The sequence below is a fragment of the Lithobates pipiens genome, unplaced genomic scaffold, assembly GCF_037356315.1.
Source record: "Lithobates pipiens isolate NorthernLeopardFrog02 unplaced genomic scaffold, aLitPip1_a1.2 Scaffold_10, whole genome shotgun sequence".
Lineage (NCBI taxonomy): Eukaryota > Metazoa > Chordata > Amphibia > Anura > Ranidae > Lithobates > Lithobates pipiens.
The window spans coordinates 166916584-166922583 of NW_027507686.1; positions in this window are offsets into that span (position 1 = coordinate 166916584).

The following is a 6000-nucleotide window of genomic DNA, read 5'->3' on the forward strand; positions in this document are numbered from 1 at the left end:
CCCAATCACGTGCAATCACATGACTGGATAAAGAAAGTCAGCAGAGATTCACCTCATTCCTTAAGCCAGGTAAAAATTCCTTTGCAACATAAACAGCCTAGCTGCCTTTAGTAAATGAACCCCAAGGAGTTTTGAACAACTACTATTATGGGTGAGAAGTGCAAGATTACAGAAGGAGACTGTCAGACTAGCACTTACCGAACCGGTGAGTCCGCTTGGGCAGAGGGTGGTCTCCCGTACGTGTCCGACTTACAACCCCTGATAGAGTAGACAGGTGGTTGAGAGTGCGGAGTGGTAAGAGAGCCTGTGGTGTGGCTCCAGGAGCAGGAACTTGCAGGAAACTCCAGCAGCAGGTACGTAGGCAAGTAGGTTAAGTTCATAGGCAACTTCATTTATCTTCCTCTTTACTGTGAAAGGGCCCATGAATTTAGGGCCTAATTTCCTGGAGGGACAGGCCATCTTTAGGTTAGCTATGGATAACCATACTTGGTCGCCGGGTGCCAGAACAAGTTCTCCACGTCCCTTCTTGTCAAACGCCCGTTTATAGCATTCCTGGGACTTGGCCATAGTCTCCTTTAGGAGTTTGTTGTTATTGGAGAAGAAGTCCAATGTCTCGAAAACTGCAGGAACAGTGCATTCTGGAACTGGACTAGGTAAAAAAGCTGGGTGGAAGCCGTAATTGGCAAAGAACGGTGTTTGGTTGAAGGCGGAATGTAAGGAGTTGTTATATGAGAACTCCGCCATAGGTAGTAACGAGACCCAGTCATCTTGCGAGAAAGAAGAAAAACAGCGGATGTACTGCTCCAGGGACTGATTGGTTCTTTCCGTTTGTCCATTTGTCTGGGGGTGATAAGCAGATGAAAATGCCAATTCAATTTCAAGAGACCCGCAGAGCGCCTTCCAAAACCTTGAAGTGAATTGGACACCTCGATCAGACACACTACTCGCCGGGACCCCATGCAGCCTTACAATTTCCTTGACAAAGATCTTGGCCGTCTCCATTGCCGAGGGGGTGCCCCTCATCGGGAGGAAGTGAGCCATTTTGGACAACCTATCTACTACAACAAAGATAGTAGAGAACCCCTCGGATGGGGGAAGTTCCCCGATAAAATCCATCAAAATCATTTTCCACGGTCTCTCAGGGACAGGCAAAGGTTTCAGCAGACCCCAAGCCCATGTCCGGCTGTTTTTACTTCGGGCACAAGTGCTACAAGAGTCCACATAGTCCTTGCAATCCTTAAGTAGTTGAGGCCACCAAAAGGTGCGCTGGACCAGTTCGGCAGTCTTCAAGGTACCAAAGTGTCCGGCCATCTTATGGTCGTGGCAGAGCTCCAACACGTTCACTTTCAAGGCTTCAGGGACCACAATTTTGCCTTTATGCCAGAACCCCTCACTACAGCTGACTTCAGGGCTCGGGGGCATTCCCACAGAAGCCTGTCTGATCCGGGAGATAAGGTCCCCTTGGAGGAGCAGGAAGTTCCCAGAAGGGAGGATTGTATCAGGAGGCTGAGTCTTTTCAGGGTTAGAAAACATGCGTGACAGCGCATCCGGCTTGACGTTCTTAGAACCAGGTCTATAAGTAATGTGGAATTGAAACCGAGAAAAAAAAAAAGAGCCCATCTGGCTTGCCGTGGTCTAAGTCTTTTGGCAGTTCTCAAATATTCCAGGTTTTTATGGTCAGTGTAGACCAGGATAGGATGTGCAGCACCCTCCAATAGATAACGCCATTCCTCCAGAGCCGCCTTAATGGCCAGAAGTTCTCGGTCCCCAACGTCATAGTTCCTTTCGGATGACGAGAGTTTACGGGAAAAGAACGCCACCGGAAAAAGAAGGGCCTTGGCACCCTGCCGCTGAGAGAGCACTGCCCCCACGGCGATTTCTGAAGCATCAACCTCAAGGACGAAGGGTAAGGCTGGATCCAGAATAGAGGCAGAAGTAAATAGCGTCTTGAGTCTTTCAAAGGCCAGCTGAGCCTCAGCGGTCCAAGAGAATTGGATACCCTGCCTGGTCAGTTCGGTGATGGGAGCAATAATTGCAGAGAAACCCCTGATGAATTTCCGGTAGAAGTTGGAAAAGCCAATGAAGCGCTGTACGCCCTTCTTGTCCACAGGCGCAGGCCAGTCCAGGATGGCAGACACCTTTTGGGGATCCATCTTGATGCCCTCCACTGATATAACCAGGCCCAGGAATTGGATGGACTGGCGTTCAAACTCACACTTTTCGAGTTTTGCATAGAGCCCGTGTAACCTGAGTCGAGTTAAAACGCTACGGACGTGTCTACGATGGTTCTCCAATGATGAGGAAAAGATTAAGATATCGTCCAGGTATGCAATTACATATAGATCCAGGTAGTCACCCAAAATATCGTTGACAAAATGTTGAAAGGTCGCGGGTGCGTTACACAACCCGAAGGGCATGACAAGGTACTCGAAGTGCCCAAAACGAGTACGGAACGCTGTCTTCCATTCGTCTCCTTCTCGGATACGGATTAGATTATAAGCTCCGCGAAGATCCAATTTCAAAAAGATGACTGCAGACCTCAGCCTTTGGAATAACTCGGGGTAAAGGATAACAGTTTTTAACAGTTATTTTGTTCAATTCCTGATAGTCAATGCAGGGACGTAGGGAATGGTCCATTTTTTCAACTAAGAAAATGCCAGCACCGGCAGGGGAAGTAGAAGGACGGATAAACCCCTTTTTCAGGTTCTCATCGATATAATCTTTCAGCGTGCCTAACTCCTGCTCCGTTAGTGGAAAAATTCTTCCAAAAGGAAGTTCAGTGCCTGGTAACAATTCTATAGGGCAGTCATAAGGCCTGTGGGGGGGAAGAGTCTCTGCCCCTTTCTTGCTGAATACATCCAGAAAGTCTTTATAGGGTTCGGGGATGGACTGATGCAATTCCCGATCGACATCCAAACAGAGAAGTTGAGAGGAATTATTGGTTGGTCGGCCCAAGCAGTGTTGTTGACAGTACTCAGAAAGAAACTTAACTTCTCCGGTGGCCCAGTTTATGCTTGGATTGTGGGCCTGCAACCAGGGTATCCCCAGGATAATGGGAAATAGGGGTTAGGAGATGGCATCCAGACGTAGGTGCTCCTGGTGACAGGTGCCCATAGTAGCCAGCAAAGGGACAGTCTCTTGCGTGACAGGACCGGAACTAAGAGCGGAGCCATCTGCTAGGTGTACAGCAAGCCCCTAAGCCTTGGGTAGAAGCGAGATGTGATGGTTGGCAGCGAAAGTCAGATCGATGAAGCAGCTGCATGCTCCGGAGTTAATAATGGCTGACACTGGAAAATTCCCTCCTGGAAGCTGCAAAGTGAGGAGAAGGGCAAGGTGAGAACTGGGTTTTCGCAGAACAGAGGCACACATGAAGGAAGTGGAAACACACTTACGTGTCTTGTTGGGGCAGGCCCTGACATAGTGCCCAAGTTCCCCACAGTAGAGACATAGGTTGTGAGCACGTCTGCGCTGCTTTTCTTCAGGGGTCAGCGAGAGCCGAAGCAAACCAAGCTGCATCGGTTCAGGAGCTTCCAGAGCGGGAGCAGAAGAGGTGGAAGGAAACTGACCAGCAGAACTGGGAACCTTGCGGAGCATCCAGGTGGGACAGAAGTGGCTGGAGGACCTCTCCGACCGGCGCTCCCTTAAGCGACGATCAATCTGAATGGAGAGATTGACTAACTCATCCAGGGTTTGTGGTATTCCCACCCGTGCCAACTCATCCTTAAGGGGGTCAGAAAGTCCCATCCAGAATTGGTGGCGCAAGGCGGCGTCATTCCAGTCCGTGTTGGAACTCCAACAGCGGAATTCCACCGCATAGTCCTCGTCCGCCCTGCGACCTTGTTGGATAGAGTGCAGTGCGGCTTCTGCAGTCGCGGTCAATTGGGGGTTCTCATATAGTTGAGACATGGCCAAGAAGAAATTATCAAGGCTATCCAGGGTTCCAGATTTCTGCTCCAGCAGACGGTGGGCCCAGGTCTGAGGCTCGCCGGACAACAGGGATATTACAAAGTCCACCTTAGTTGCCTCTAGAGAAAATGTCCGGGGGGTCCAGTGCGAAGTAAAGTTCACAAAAATTGCGAAACGCACGGTACTTGGTGTGATCGCCAGAAAATCTTTCGGGCGTAGGTACTCGTGGCTCGGGAGGAAGCATCACTACGGAGGGTGCGGATGAAAGGCCGGTGGAAGAGGTTCCTTGAGGGTTAGATGAGGAGGACAAGGCTTGAACTTGCTCCTCCAACCTTGAGTAGCCTTCCTGGAGATTCTTCACGGCTTGGGTCAGACCAGCCAGATGTCTGCATAATTCGTCCATGGGGGAGGCCCCCTGCCCGGGCTCAGTCATGGCTGCCTGATACTGTCAGACTAGCACTTACCGAACCGGTGAGTCCGCTTGGGCAGAGGGTGGTCTCCCGTATGTGTCCGACTTACAACCCCTGATAGAGTAGACAGGTGGCTGAGAGTGCGGAGTGGTAAGAGAGCCTGTGGTGTGGCTCCAGGAGCAGGAACATGCAGGAAACTCCAGCAGCAGGTACGTAGGCAGGACACAGGCAAAACTGGGTACGGAGCAGGAACTGAGCAGGCAGGTCCGGGTTCAGGCAGGGTTTGGCAACAGGCGGACAGCAGAGGTACAGAAGGAGCAGGCAGGAGCGAGGTCTAACAGGCCGAGGTCAGGTGCAGGCAGAGGTCAGAGGTATCCAAGGAGAGCCGGGTCGTCAGGAGATCAGGAAACAGAAATGCAGGATACGGGCAACGGAACAGGAACCAGGGAGCTGTTGATCAGGCAGCACCTGAATGGTCTAAGCAGCAGGCCTAAATAGGCCGATTGGCGCCAAGCGCCGTGCACATGCGCATAGGAGCGCGCGCACCAGCACACACACCAGCGTCACCCAAAGTGTACACAACAGCACGCACCGGCGCCAGCAGGAGCACGCAAGGGCACACACCGGCGCGCACCAGCGCCCGCAGGAGTGCGCACCACCGCGCGCACAGGAACGCGCACCCCCGCCGCACATCGTGCACACCAGCGCGGGCAGCACCGCGGCCATCCAGGTAACGTCCCTGACAGAGACAAGAGAAGAGACAGTGAGAAATAAATGAGATTATGAAAAGAGATAGGGGTAGTGAGAGGAAAGGCTGAGGTGCCCTGTGGGGTCAAGCTGATCAGGTTGCATGTTGTCAAGTGCCATTTTCCTGTAGAGGATTGCAGAGATTTCATGTTTCTGAGTCAGATAGTGTGCAGTAACCCTCTGGATATACAAAGTTGACTGAAGTGACTCAGGTAGAACACTAGAATGTATCTTAGGACCATCTGTTATGTCTTACCACCTCCTGTAACCAACACTGGATACAACCAAACTGGTTTCCAATTCAGTTTTAATTATCTGGGAAAAAGAAACAAGAAATAAAACTGGTCACCAAGTACATGTACGCTGTTTTTTTCCTATCGCATAAAAACGGACACAAGGTTGAAAGAAGACTCATGAAGAACTCTTACATAGGCAGCAAAGGTTTAGAAAAAGGTTAAGTGACCTTTTAAGTCTTTATATATATATATATATATATATATAGGAGTTTGTAATCCATATAATATCTCACGTGCTATTACAAAACCCACTTCACTTACTCTAAGGCCGACCATGCACAGAACAAATTTCCCTCAATTTCCCCATCAACACAGATAGTGTTGATGCGGGTATCCCTCCTGCCAAGCCATTGTCTTCTACTGGCAGGGGGAGGGGGAAGCTGTCCCTGCATTGAGAAGACAGTGATTACTGTTAGTGGCTATAGCAGCCGCTAGCAATAATCGCAGGAAAAACCCAGCAGGCTCACTGTACCCAACTTGATACATTCAGGTTGACCATACATTCCTGCTGAACCGGCTAAGACTTGAAGTGTGAATGCGTTAGGGAGCATTCACACTTGTAAATGTACCCTGCTGGGGATTACATGCAAGAACCCCAGTGGGGATTTCTGTGATTAGTTGCAAGTAGGCAGCCTCATTGA